General features: G+C 40.3%; 1 protein-coding gene across 1 annotated transcript in view; it reads left to right on the forward strand.

Annotated features, from left to right (window-relative positions):
* LOC124115020 (mediator of RNA polymerase II transcription subunit 16-like) overlaps positions 1 to 15,125 on the forward strand; it is a 56,906-nt gene that overhangs the window by 2,977 nt on the left and 38,804 nt on the right. The gene's annotated exons all lie outside the window — the stretch shown is intronic.

Genomic DNA, 15,125 nt, shown 5'->3' on the forward strand with positions numbered 1-15,125 from the left:
TCCGCATAATTCTACCCCTGCGTCACAGGGCCATGTGACACAGTTGAACCAATCAACTCAACTCGAAAGGGTACACGGGAATCATGCACGTATGAATACGGTGTTAGCGTTGGGCTTCTCAACGTGAGGGATTCATGTGCACCCTTTCGAGTTGATTTGTTCAGCTGTGTCATATGGCCCTGTGACGCAGGGGTAGCATTATGCAGATGGCTGTCTCAATGAATGCTCGTTCCACCCGTGACGAACAGGTCTGGTTGTTGATGAAATATAGTGATAGCTAAATAGACAGATTTTTTATTCATGCACCGATTGTCTTTAAATGTAATATCCAGTTATGTATGACTGTTTAATAATCTCATACCAACTTTGACTGGAGTAGGTCCAATAGTTTTTCAGATATTGTAGTAAACGTCGGTACCTTAAATTACCTTCCAGATAATAGACACAAACATAAATAATTTGATTGACATTTGCAACGCCATTTTCTCGATCGCCAGTGTTTTCACGGTCGCAATGGTACACATATACCGTACTCATAGTCTGTTGCATTAACATTCCCATAGCTCAATGCAGCATTAGACCGCCTCCGTGGTCTAGTGGTAGAGCGCCTGCCCGGAGAGCGGAAGGTCCGGGGTTTGATCCCCGACTGCGTCATACCAAAAGACGTTAAAAGATGGTACTTGTTGTTACCCTGTCTGGCGCTCGGCATTAACATGATTAAGAGGCTAAAACAAGGACTGGTCGGCTCGGAGTCAGTATACTGTGTCTGAGTGGGGTATTCATGTTAAACTGCGGCATGGTATCTCAGTGAGCTAGCACTATAAATCGGCATCAGTCCGGACTAGTACAAGCAGCCACACAAACACACACACACGTACATGCACGTCGCTATATAAGTGCAATAATCTTGGACGCGACGTTAAACCCCATTTCACCTCACCACCACCTCAATGCAGCATTATGCGGGATTCGGTTACATAAACTCTTTCAACACCGTAGGCCTGTACACCGGCCAAGAAGACTTGAGTCCCAAAAAATGTAGGCCGGTAGACGCGGGCAAACCGTAGTCACGTCAAAAAAGTATATAATTTTATGTACCTACCTGTCATATCATTCATTTATTAAATATATCACATTTCACAATGTCTGAAATACGTATTCCATTTCAATTCATAATTTTTTATCGATAGATTGAAAAACTATTCACTATTTCCCGCAATGTTATTGAAAATAAAATTCTTGGACACACACTTCCACAACGGGTCCACATTGAACATGTCAAAGAGCAAAATAAAGACATTTCAAGCAAATCTTTAAATATATTATGCAAAGTAATAAATACAATGAACAAAAATATTTCTAAAAGGTGTCAAACTTACATCTAAGTTATTATTTCCATCTTTTCGTGCGATCGCATGTAATGTTAGTTAAATGACTTCTCGACTTTCGTCGCCTTGCTCAGACACAATGTTTAATGCCAAAATATATGCATGAAAAATCTTTGTCACAGCTTGTAACCTTGCATGATACATCCACAAAGTTTCATATTTTTAATATAGGTCGCGATTTCCTGCTTAAAAGCATTAGGAATAACAAGATTTAACAAAAATCATTCGTCAAAATCTGAAATTCATCACACACGAGGACAGTACCATAGCTGTAATTTGATTAGTTGCCTTAGGTCACATGCTCAAATTTGACCAATCACAAACCTTGTACCAGATTTAAGCAGGAAAGCGTCATTAGAAACCAATTTTTATCCAATAGAATTCCATGCAAGTATTGTTACAGACACGAAAAGACTCCAGGTAATGTTACGACCGTGTAGATGAAAAAAAACAAGCTTTCTAGCGGTGTGTCATATGACAGTTTTCGAAAACGGAGGTATTTCATATTCATACAAAGTTTCGAAAACGGAGGTGTTACTTCATGTTACTGAGCGCCTTTTGCGGGAAATAAATTATTTCATTGTTGCTAATTTAAGAAAAGAGTGAACCTGGAACAAAATTCATTGCATAATGAAATGGTAACACCATTTACAATACCGATATTCGCTTTTAATGTCTTATCACTTTGAATATATTCAGTTACGATCTAAACACATATTGTTGAAGACCTACAGAAATCTGTTAATGACAGATTGTTGTCTCCTGCATGCCAACGAAAAGAACAGCAGATCGGGGAAAATATGTCTACTAATGATAACTGTACTCGCGAATAATGTCTCCTAAAGTCGACAATGAACAGAAATACATAATTATAATGTAATTACTATTTAATTTTAGTTGACAATGCTTATTGGTTAAGCAAGGATATACCTATGTCATCTACTAAAATAAATTGCATCATTCGAGTCACAAACAACAAAAATCAAGTACCGGTACACTAGGCCAAATATACAATTTCAAGCCTAGTGCTATGACTTGTACATACATTGTATTAGAATAGTTATTTGATCAAATATAATTTCAAATGTTTTTGGCAACCTAAAATTTTGGCCTGTCTTGTTGATTTTATCACTGGCTGCTTGAAAATCTTTTTCAGGTAGCCATATGGCTAATACTTAAAAAATTAAACTTTGAGGCCTGAGGGTAGGTACCCCCAACTCTATCCTTAGCACTAAGATCCTCTTTACGGTCAAGAACTTCTATAGTGGAAGTGCTGTAATTTGCCCTTCTGTGTATGCAGTTTACAGAATGTTTATGTCCGTTGTTTTGTAAACATTATGATAACACATGTTTGCACCAGTATTGGGGTGATCATAATGCGAGATGTGACACATCACTTCTACATTATTATAAGGTACATAGACCAGTTTGGAAAAGATTGCTGTTATGCAATTAACATGATTAAGTAGGAATTGATTGACATCATACATGTTATCATGGTTATAGGAAAGTGAGTATAAGGTAATATAATTAAATTTTCCTTGTGTTCATTGTAATTCCTGCTCTATGATTAGCTGAATTGGTCACATGTTAGGCTAAAAAAAAATATTCTTGGTTCTCAGGCACCGCCGCATCGTCACAAAGTCCGCCACACGTTTCATTTTTATTTCAATTTTTAAAACCCCCCAAAAACATCCTATGATATTCCGCGTCTCAAACACACGACCCTAACAGTGAATTGCTACAATAACACGCCTTATACACAGCGATATACGGATTTGGATTTTTACTAATTTGTACACAACACACAACAGCCGCCTTCTCCTGGGCATATTTGTTCCCGCTTGTTACAGTCTGACTGTTGCAGTTCTTCTCGCCTCTTGCCTTGATTGACAGGTCCAATGAACTTTGTTTTGTTCCTACTCTCCGTTGATTGACTATTGACTTTGTAGGTGTGTCATGTTATATGCATACATTAAACAATCACCTGATTCATGTCATGCCACAGTATGTATTCTTACACCTGGAATATTTATCAATCTCGTCATTTTTGTCTGCTTTGATATAAACAACTGTTTTTGGTTAAACTATTGTATGTTTTCGTTGTGGAATTTGATTATAAGCATTGAATGTGTATTTTGTTCGGTTCATTGAGGTATGAATCGAAAAACCGATGTGCAAACTGTATGAATCTTAAATAATTTTGCACATCAGTTTTTCGATTCTACCTCATTGAACCGAAAAAATACACAGTCAATCCTTAAGTGGTTATGCAATAGATTAAATGAGTTGATAAGAAGATTAAAATTAAATGTTCAATGCACTAGGAAGGAAAACTTGATTGATCGTTTGGCCTGTCTTATCATATGTAATCGCTTCTTGGAGCTTGTGCTTTGTCCAGTTGTGAATCTTTGTACAGTAAAATTTGGTTTGTTGCCAGGGTGTGGAGTGGTTTAGATTGTTGATGATACCTGCAGTATCAGGAGAGTACGATGAATGCTGGTCAAGGATTGTAGCCATGACAGTGACTGATTTGTGCATTTTCCTGATGGCAGAGCATATCTTTTAACAACTTCCCACATCTCGTTGTCTTACTTTCATCCCATAATTGCCTCGAAAGTGCTGCATGTTTTCTGTTTATTGTCTGGCCTTTTGGAAGATCGCCCACCCGTGACATCCCAGAACACGATGGCCATAACCTTTCCTGCCTTCCTTGGTTGTGATGTCAAATGTTTCCACTATTTGGATTGTTTGGACTTTCTGGATCAGCTTCAAACAGAGCTAGATTAATATGAGACATGTTGTGCCTGGTGCATTTTTGTCCATAACTTGTAAAGGTTAGTAATTACGAGTGACATTTCCCTATGGACAACTACCATGAGTTAGATGGCAAGTCTGTAGATCATTTTTGCGGACTCATGAAAATAAAAATTAATTATTAGGCCTGCTATGACGAGATAGTTCAATAAACACTTTCATCTTCAGGGATAATTCCTTGGGGCCTTGTGCTTTTAGCCCCTAAATTTGAATAAAAGGGGCATTTTAACATTGTGATGTATGGCTTACCTCTGGAATATTTGACATTTTCACATAAAGGGCCATTGTCAGAAAATTCCTGGCCTGAACCCTGCATCTTAATAGATGTGAGGTAATCAGTGTTCCTGCTTGCTTTTGAAATTGCTAGTCAAGGGGGACTGGCAGTCTGAAAATTACCTGTTCCCCCTAATTTTTGTCATTCCCAACTTGTTACCAAAAAAATATATATGAAAATTACCTGGTTTTAATACTCTCAACACCAAGTTCAATGCAATGACGTCATCTCTGAAGTAACTTAGTTAGAACTACACATCATTCACACAAAGTTTAGTCACAATTTTCTCATCTTTTTTTAATATTTCAAGACTTAGTCACTACAAATATATACTTAACTTCGAAGCAAAGCAAAATGTTATTTCCTTGCACTAAAAATAGACTAGGGGAAACCCTTGATTGTAACAGAGAAGCTGACTTCGTACAAAAAATCTACGAATATGAATATTGCTGATGTTTTGTTCAACAACAAAGATTTATGAGGTACTTTATTTGCCGGTCCACAGGGACTGGCACTCCCATGAATTAACGGTCTAAACCTTATTTTACCAATAAAAAAACTGGTAATAACCGGTAAATGTGAACACTGGGTAATACTAATAGAAGGGATGTGCGAGTCGAATATTAACGGTAGGTCAACATGGTCAATGGTTCACAGTCAAGACTCAAAGATTGTCTGTTTTAATCTGTGTGTGTTGGCTTTGAAATAGAAAAAAACCATATGAAATAAGTAACAACAAAATCGAATGGCGCATTTATTATGTTAACATTATTCAATTGGTCCTCACCATTTTTTGAGGTGGTGGCAGATCAGTTATTAGCTGTTGTATGTGTCACATGCTATTGGTTGAAGGTGACGGTTCAGTTATAATAGGGAAATTGCAGCTCCTTGCAGTGATCTTGTACACGTCAGATGCTGTTGGTTGAAGGTGACGGTTCAGTTATAATGGGGAAATTGCAGATCCTTGAAGTGATCTTGTACACGTCAGATGCTGTTGGTTGAAGGTGACGGTTCAGTTATAATGGGGAAATTGCAGATCCTTGAAGTGATCTTGTACACGTCAGATGCTGTTGGTTGAAGGTGACGGTTCAGTTATAATGGGGAAATTGCAGATCCTTGAAGTGATCTTGTACACCTCACTTGCTGTTGGTTGAAGGTGACGGTTCAGTTATAATGGGGAAATTGCAGATCCTTGAAGTGATCTTGTACACGTCACTTGCTGTTGGTTGAAGGTGACGGTTCAGTTATAATGGGGAAATTGCAGATCCTTGAAGTGATCTTGTACACGTCACTTGCTGTTGGTTGAAGGTGACGGTTCAGTTATAATGGGGAAATTGCAGATCCTTGAAGTGATCTTGTACACGTCAGATGCTGTTAGTAGAGGCAGAGATCACTTTGGGGTACGAGTCTGCAATATTGTCATATGAAGGTATTTTGGTCAGGCATTTTCTTTGTTCTTGGTTATGACAAAAATGATAAATACAGTGTGGTGGCAATCATTAATAAAAATATTTCTAAACTTATATATACTTTTGATGATTTTTAAGATAAATATTTTCCAGGATGTTTAAAAAAAATGCAAATCTGTGAAAGAAAATCCTCAAATCTCAGGTCAATAATCCTGATAACATGCTTGTAAATGTCAGCTCTATACATACATAGCTGCACCCAGGGGAATGTTCAAATTGATATTTAGAAAACACTTACAGGGGTTGGAACCTTGTAATCAATCACCCAACACGACATGCCATGTATTTAATATGAAGGTCAAATTCATGGTACTACACTGGGTAATTGAATGAACTTTGCTTTAGTGCGTCTGCTTATACTAATTGGAATGTATTTTACTTTCTTTTTTGATGACATAAGCATTGTTAGTTGTGATGATACTGTATGTTACATGATGATAGATGATGTAACCATGTAAGTATGGATCTTATTAACTCCTGCCCTGGTGGTTATTGGACTTTTACAAACCTCCAGTGACGTTAAATTGGTGCTCAATGTATATTGAGTGAGTTTATAATGACAACTTAAAACTGCTATGTCGTTATTGTCTCATATTTTCCAAGTTTAATGTAATATACAATAATTGCTACGTATTAATTCCATCAGCTTTTGGCATTGGCACGTCATTAATTATATTCTATGGTTTCATTATTAGGTAACATAACAACATTAAAAGCCAGAAGACATCTTCTGCAGTTTATTACCAGATAAGTGTAATACTAACCACCCGGTTATGTATTAATATTATTATAAGAATCTATAATAAACAAACGTCCGTAATACATACATGTCTCGTGCGTGATGCTATTTATAGTAACAGGATACAGCAATTTCCCAGCATGCCAAGTACGAGCATGCGCAATTACGATTCAGGTCAGCCATCTTGTGCAGGGGTCACAACAATGACAAGCAATTTTTGATTCCGTACGTACGAGCGAATAGTTAAAATCAAGTGTGCCGGTTCTCTCAGGCGGACAGCAGTATGGCTCCTAAAATTCGCAAGAAGCGAACGTCAAGCAGGATATCCAGGCAGGATACTGTGCGCAGTGAAACAGCAAGTCTTGGCGATGTTCCAGACGGTTCGCTTTCAACAAACATGGCCGCGCCGATGTCGGGGTGCCTCGGCGACGATATAGTACAACGATCCCTCTCAGTGCAGTAGACAGTCGCCCGTATGAGATTTTTCCACGGAATTGGACTACGGGACGTATCTGTGCATACATCGAGGAAATATTGGATATTAAGCCTCCCGGGGGGTTGACACGTGCGCAATATCAAACCTTTTACACAGAAAACCTCCCAGACCGTCACCGAAGGATTGATAGACAAGGTCAGCATCGTCGGACGGGTCGTCGGCCAGAGCCAGCACAGCGACAGTTCATGAGGGTACGGTGCCCCCTCATTCGAGTGTTAACGAGGCACACACGGACACAACAATCGCCCAGCTTGTGGACACTGTAAACCAGTTACAGCGGACTGTGGCCACGCTGAGCACTCAAATGGATGCCAGGAATCAGCCTGCTACGGTGCCACACACTTCTCATTTGCAGACCACTTTTGCTGAACCGGGTCAACCACATGACAACCCGGCACCTATCCATGCGATGTCACCGCCGTTCAGTTTATTTACTGCCATACGGGAGTCGAACAACACAGGATCAACTACTCCATATGTGTTCACCAGTGAGCCTCAAGCTCATCACTTACCAGACGTAGCTCTTGTTTCTCCATCTCTCCGGAAGAGCATTCAGGAAGGTAAGGATGTGAACCTTGCTTTACTACTCATTCCTGACGAAATAACGTCCAATGCCAGAACCATTCAGGTAGACAATGTAAATATGCAACTCAAAAGTCCTCATGACTCCAGATTGCAGTTGCCCTTGACATTTGACATGTTCATTACAGCCTTTGGAAAGTACAAAGCCATCATGTGTTTACGCTGGCCGCAGAGACGAGCCGAACTTGACGAATATCAGCGCCTGATAGTTGATATGCACAATCAGTATCAGAACCAACTCTTTTATCAATATCACAAACGTTTCTCGGCTAAAGCGGCAGCTTATCTTGAGCAACATAACTGTAGACTCCCATGGGGAGAGATCGATGATGCCATCTATAGAGCTGTGTTTACAGGACGCAGAATCACTGCTTGCCAGTTGTGTGATGACATTGGTCATTCGACGCAGTTCTGTTCTATGGTTGATGCCAAGTCCATACATCACCAACCAGGAGAGACTTTTAACCATACTCCCACAACTAGGGACAGAGAACTCAACACAGAACGCAGAGGCATGGATCGCCGGGGAAGGGAAGTGCTCATACACAAAGGTATCCCATTGTGCAACAACTTTAATGCTGAGAAATGTGTTCACGGGAATTGTAGATTTAGACATTTGTGTTCTGTATGTCGAAAGCCACACCCTGCTTTCGAATGTTGGCATAACACAGGAGAGACTCAATTCCCAGCAGGCAAGTCAACACCTGTCCAGAATTCATCCTCGGCCAAAAAGCACCGACAGTGACTACAGGCAACCCCATCTCCTGTTGACGTGGATAAACTGTCTCAACGGTTGTCTGATCACCCAGACCGTGCCTTCGTTCAGTCGTTGCTGCATGGTTTTAAATTTGGTTTTGACACAGGCATTACATGTCCACCTACTCACACTACTGTCTGCAAGAATCTGTTATCAGCTCGAAACAATCCTGAAGCAGTAGCCACCATTATTCAAGATGAACTATACAAAGGCTATTTGATAGGTCCATTTACGCAATCTCCTTTCCCTCACCACAGGGTTAATCCAATAGGCATTGTGGAAGGGAAATATTCCAAAAAGAAACGATTAATTGTTGACCTCTCGGCCCCACATGATGATGTGGAAAACCCAAGTTTGAACTCATTAATTGATAAAGAACAATTCTCCCTCAACTATGTGAAAGTGGACGACGCTATCCAACTTATCAAAGTCATGGGACAACATGCTTACCTATGTAAGGTGGACATAACAGATGCATTCAAAATGCTTCCAATTCACCCTTCTTTATATAACTTACATGGCATATCATGGGATCATCAGCTTTATTATTACACTCGCTTGGTCTTCGGATGCCGGTCCAGTCCAAAACTGTTTGATGGCCTGTCTGCAGCAGTGTGTTGGATCGCCAATCATGTGTATGACATTGTCAATATATTGCATCTTTTGGATGATTTTTTGACTGTGGATAAGAATTTGGTACAAGGCATCAGCACCATGAACAAACTAGAATGCCTATTCTCGGAACTGAATATCCCCCTGTCCCCCCATAAAACGGTCGGACCGGTCACATGTTTGGAATATTTGGGGATTATTTTGGACACTGATAGAATGGAAGCGCGTCTACCTACTGAGAAAGTTGCAAGAATCGTATCCATCATGGCAACTATTCAAGGTGCCAAGAAAGTCACAAAGCAGCTACTGCTCAGCATTATTGGCCATCTAAATTTTGCTATGCGGATCATTCCAGCGGGTAGGGCATTCATCAGTTACCTCCTACAACTGGCCCACTCTGTGAAACACCTACGACATCGGGTCACTTTGAACAAACAATGTCGTCTAGATTTTGATATGTGGAGAGCATTCTTACGCGATTGGAATTGCCGGTCGTTTTTCTTGGAAGACCTAATCGCAGCCCCCCAATTTGACCTTTACACAGATGCTGCTGCATCAGTTGGTTTCGGAGCTTACTTCCAGGGTAAATGGTTTGCTGCTCCATGGCCGGTTGACTTACTGCAAGCTACCACAGAGGACATGTTCATTGCCTTACTTGAACTTTATCCTATCGTTATGGCGGCTGCAATCTGGGAGAAGCTATGGACTAACAAGAGTATCAGATTTCATTGTGACAATATGGCTACTGTTGACATACTTTGCAAATGTCGTTCTAAATCTCCATTCATCATGTGTCTGATAAGGAAATTCGTATTGACAGCTGCCAAATATAATTTTGTATTCAGTGCCCGACATATACCCGGAAGAGTTAACCATATTGGTGATGCTTTATCTCGCTTCCAGATGACCAAGTTCCGTCAACTAGCTCCCACTGCCGAACCTGCACCAGAAACATGTCTACATCTGTGTCAGCTCACCTTACCGCCAGTCCAGACTTAGATGATTTGTGGTCGCAAGCTGTGTCAAAAGCCACGAGGGCGGTATACAGAACAGGGGTTCAAGCCTTGTTAACCTTCATGGCTATGTGCGGGTTCGTGTGGCAGCCCCGTGTGTTACCTCTATTGTCGGAAGATTCATTGTTATTGTTTGTAGCCCACTGTCATCATCGACTACATTTACGTTATACGACCATCAAGAGTTATCTGTGTGGAGTGAGATTCACTTATCTGAGGCATAATGTGCCAAATCCATGGTGTTCTAGGAATCTGCTACGTGTAGAAACAATCATGAAAGCTATTAAGAAAGAACAAGGTGTTAACCCAAGTGTGCGATTACCAATTACTGTTGACATTTTACAGCAGATTTGGATCACCCTAGAGAAAGGACTCTTTTCACCGTTCACAGACTTATTGATGAAGACTGTGTGTTCAGTCGCCTTTTTTGGCTTTCTACGTTGTGGAGAATTTACATGTGACCATTTTGATGCAAAATTTCATTTGTCTCTCAGCTCTGTCGTGTTTAGACCAGATTGTACATTGTTTGATTTGACACTTAAATCGTCTAAGACAGATCCGTTTCGCAGGGGTATAACATTGTCCATCCATGCAGTTCCAACATCTTATTGTCCGGTACGTTGTCTACAGGAATTTATTCATCATAGGAGGGCCATGGGAGCTGCTCAACATGATCCTTTATTTGTTAATGAGCAGAATATACCCCTTACCAGGTCTTTCTTTATTCAAAAATTAAAACACACATTGTCTATGACAGGATATGACCAAGATAAATACAACGGTCACTCATTTCGTATTGGTGCGGCTACCTCAGCTTCCACAGCTAATATTCCAGACCACCTGATCAAGACTCTAGGCCGGTGGTCATCAGACTGTTATGTTCGATATATTCGGGTGCCCAAATCATCCATAGCACAGGCTCAGCGTGCGATGGCACAAAATAGGGGTAACTGCTTGTCCTAGATGTATATTTAATGCCTTTGGGGGATTCTCAGTCAATTCTTTACTTCGATTTGGGTATATTTACCCCTGCAGTCATTAGGATGGGATGCATTGGATGCATGTTGTCAAAACACAGGTCAGGCTTGACCTCCATCATGTCCATGGTATTTAGCATCTAATGCGTTTCTATCTGTAGTGTAGAATGATAGATGTGTAGTTAATTGTAGAAACCTTAGTATTCTATGTATCACTCTCGACAATTGATCCCAACAGCTTGGGCCTGACCGATGCTCAGTCAGGTACACATAAGTCAGGTACATGTAGTCGATTCTCCTGTGTTTATACCCAATGCTTGGGAAGGTTGTCAGTTGTGAAAGGCGAATCGATCCCTAGCTGGGCATGACTGATGCTCAGTCATGTACATGTACCAATAGCTTTCTAGTCACATGTTTACAGTGAGGATCCCCTTACGCCAAACTTGTTAGATATGTGTTATATTGAATGTGTTTCATGTATTAAATCATTGTTGCAACTTTCGTGTTGAATTGTCATTATAAATTGGTGCTCAATGTATATTGAGTGAGTTTATAATGACAACTTAAAACTGCTATGTCGTTATTGTCTCATATTTTCCAAGTTTAATGTAATATACAATAATTGCTACGTATTAATTCCATCAGCTTTTTGCATTGGCACGTCATTAATTATATTCTATGGTTTCATTATTAGGTAACATAACAACATTAAAAGCCAGAAGACATCTTCTGCAGTTTATTACCAGATAAGTGTAATACTAACCACCCGGTTATGTATTAATATTATTATAAGAATCTATAATAAACAAACGTCCGTAATACATACATGTCTCGTGCGTGATGCTATTTATAGTAACAGGATACAGCAATTTCCCAGCATGCCAAGTACGAGCATGCGCAATTACGATTCAGGTCAGCCATCTTGTGCAGGGGTCACAACAATGACAAGCAATCCCACCTCCATCCCCAACTACCGTCCATGTTTATCCTTGTTTCACTCTTATTTTTGTTTGTTTCTGGATTCTCACTGTTATATTCAATTTTTGTATTAGCAATCGGGGTATATTTACCCCTGCCGTCATTAGGATGGGATGCATTGGATGCATGTTGTCAAAACACAGGTCAGGCTTGACCTCCATCATGTCCATGGTATTTAGCATCTAATGCGTTTCTATCTGTAGTGTAGAATGATAGATGTGTAGTTAATTGTCGAAACCTTAGTATTCTATGTATCACTCTCGACAATTGATCCCAACAGCTTGGGCCTGACCGATGCTCAGTCAGGTACACATAAGTCAGGTACATGTAGTCGATTCTCCTGTGTTTATACCCAATGCTTGGGAAGGTTGTCAGTTGTGAAAGGCGAATCGATCCCTAGCTGGGCATGACTGATGCTCAGTTTACCCCTGCAGTCATTAGGATGGGATGCATTGGATGCATGTTGTCAAAACACAGGTCAGGCTTGACCTCCATCATGTCCATGGTATTTAGCATCTAATGCGTTTCTATCTGTAGTGTAGAATGATAGATGTGTAGTTAATTGTCGAAACCTTAGTATTCTATGTATCACTCTCGACAATTGATCCCAACAGCTTGGGCCTGACCGATGCTCAGTCAGGTACACATAAGTCAGGTACATGTAGTCGATTCTCCTGTGTTTATACCCAATGCTTGGGAAGGTTGTCAGTTGTGAAAGGCGAATCGATCCCTAGCTGGGCATGACTGATGCTCAGTCATGTACATGTACCAATAGCTTTCTAGTCACATGTTTACAGTGAGAATCCCCTTACGCCAAACTTGTTAGATATGTGTTATATTGAATGTGTTTCATGTATTAAATCATTGTTGCAACTTTCGTGTTGAATTGTCATTATAAAGGAGATGTACAGTAAACTATAAATATGGGATACCCAGATTAAATCATTTATAATGCTTTTAAAACTAGTATCTTGAAGGAAAAAATTCTAAAGGCAATATTTGTGACAAAAATATTTAAACCTACTTGCATTTTGGAAGGGGCGGTTGTGTAGCCAAGTGGTTAAAGCGTTCGCTCGTTATGCCGAAAACCTGGGTTTGAGTCCCGACATGGGTACAATGTGTGAAACCCATTGCTGGAATATTACTAAAAGTGGCGTGAAATCAAACTCACTCAGTCACTCATGTATTCTGGAAACCACTCTGACGTCATCATGGTCACTGTGAAGAGTGAATGGTAGATTACTAGCATTCGCCATGGCATACCCTGACAATGCCATCAATGAAAACGTCGAATTTTCGCTTTGTGACCTTACGCATACTTGTCCATATCAATATGAGCCAGTGGTTTGTCAAAATAATCTTGACAGCAGCGAGGAAAGTGAGGAAGATCTACCGAGTGAAGATGATCAGTCTGATGTGAACACAGAAAGAGTAGGGAACACAATCTGGTGTTAAACGCTGTCCTTACATTTCTAAATAAAGTGGATGTTTATCAATAGTATATAATTTGTGAGACTCTAATTCTTGTGTAAAATGTACCAGGTGTAAATTGACGCTCATCTCCCCGAGGCAAGGAAGTTAACTGACTATAAAAGTCCACTTTCCGAACTACCCTTGCCAAACTACGCTGGAATTCCGGAGTTACATTTTGACTGGACTAATGAGTCTATGCATAGTCCAATCAAAATCATGCAATGAACTAGACATTCGGTTCGTAAACAACATGGATTTCAACTTTCAGGTTTCGGTTGACTGAAGGATTTGCAAAACATGTGTACCGCCAACTGGGCACCACAGATATTTTGCAAATCTTTCCATGTTTTTTATCAAGGTGCTCAAGTGTTTTGATGCACATCGCGAGGTAAGGCCCATTTTATTACAATATGGATCTTGATTATCGATCAGATGGTCTTGATTGGGCGCCGCTATTTTGTTTGAAGCATTTGCAAGTGATATGGGAGGTGGAATCTGATTGTCTGGTGATGGTTTGTTCAGCTAATACTGCCGTAAACAGTTATAATAATTTGTACTTCATAGATCAATAGAGGGATATCATCTAGCCTGTTTCATATGAAAAAAGGTCTATATTATGTATGTGGTGGTGAGTATTCACATGTTTTATGTTATTTTTATTATTAATTATAAAATGAGGACTAATTAGTTTCAGGGTTTACAAATACTGCGCATACAGAAGATTCTCAATTAAAGTCCAGTTTATGAAAGATGTCCCAAAAATGAGGCTGCCAACCTCAGGGGTCTATGTAGAAGCCTTCTACATGAAGGTATTCAGTACTCAGAGATGTGGTACACGGGATTCAGGGGTCTAGAAGGTATTCAGTACTCAGAGATGTGGTACACAGGATTCAGGGGTCTATGTAGAAGGTATTCAGTACTAAGAGAAGTGGTACACGGGATTCAGGGGTCTATGTAGAAGGTATTCAGTACTAAGAGAAGTGGTACACGGGATTCAGGGGTCTATGTAGAAGGTATTCAGTACTCAGAGATGTGGTACGTGGGATTCAGGGGTCTATGTAGAAGGTATTCAGTACTCAGAGATGTGGTACGCGGGATTCAGGGGTCTATGTGGAAGGTATTCAGTACTCAGAGATGTGGTACGCGGGATTCAGGGGTCTATGTAGAAGTTATTCAGTACTCAGAGATGTGGTACGCGGGATTCAGGGGTCTATGTAGAAGGTATTCAGTACTCAGAGATGTGGTATGCGGGATTCAGGGGTCTAGAAGGTATTCAGTACTCAGAGATGTGGTACGCGGGATTCAGGGGTCTATGTAGAAGGTATTCAGTACTCAGAGATGTGGTACGCGGGATTCAGGGGTCTATGTAGAAGGTATTCAGTACTCAGAGATGTGGTACGCAGGATTCAGGGGTCTAGAAGGTATTCAGTACTCAGAGATGTGGTACGCGGGATTCAGGGGTCTATGTAGAAGGTATTCAGTACTCAGAGATGTCGTACGCGGGATTCAGGGGTCTAGAAGGTATTCAGTACTCAGAGATGTCGTATGCG

Source organism: Haliotis rufescens, unplaced genomic scaffold, assembly GCF_023055435.1.
Source record: "Haliotis rufescens isolate VD_foot unplaced genomic scaffold, xgHalRufe1.0.p SCAF_7, whole genome shotgun sequence".
In the NCBI taxonomy this organism is placed as follows: domain Eukaryota; kingdom Metazoa; phylum Mollusca; class Gastropoda; order Lepetellida; family Haliotidae; genus Haliotis; species Haliotis rufescens.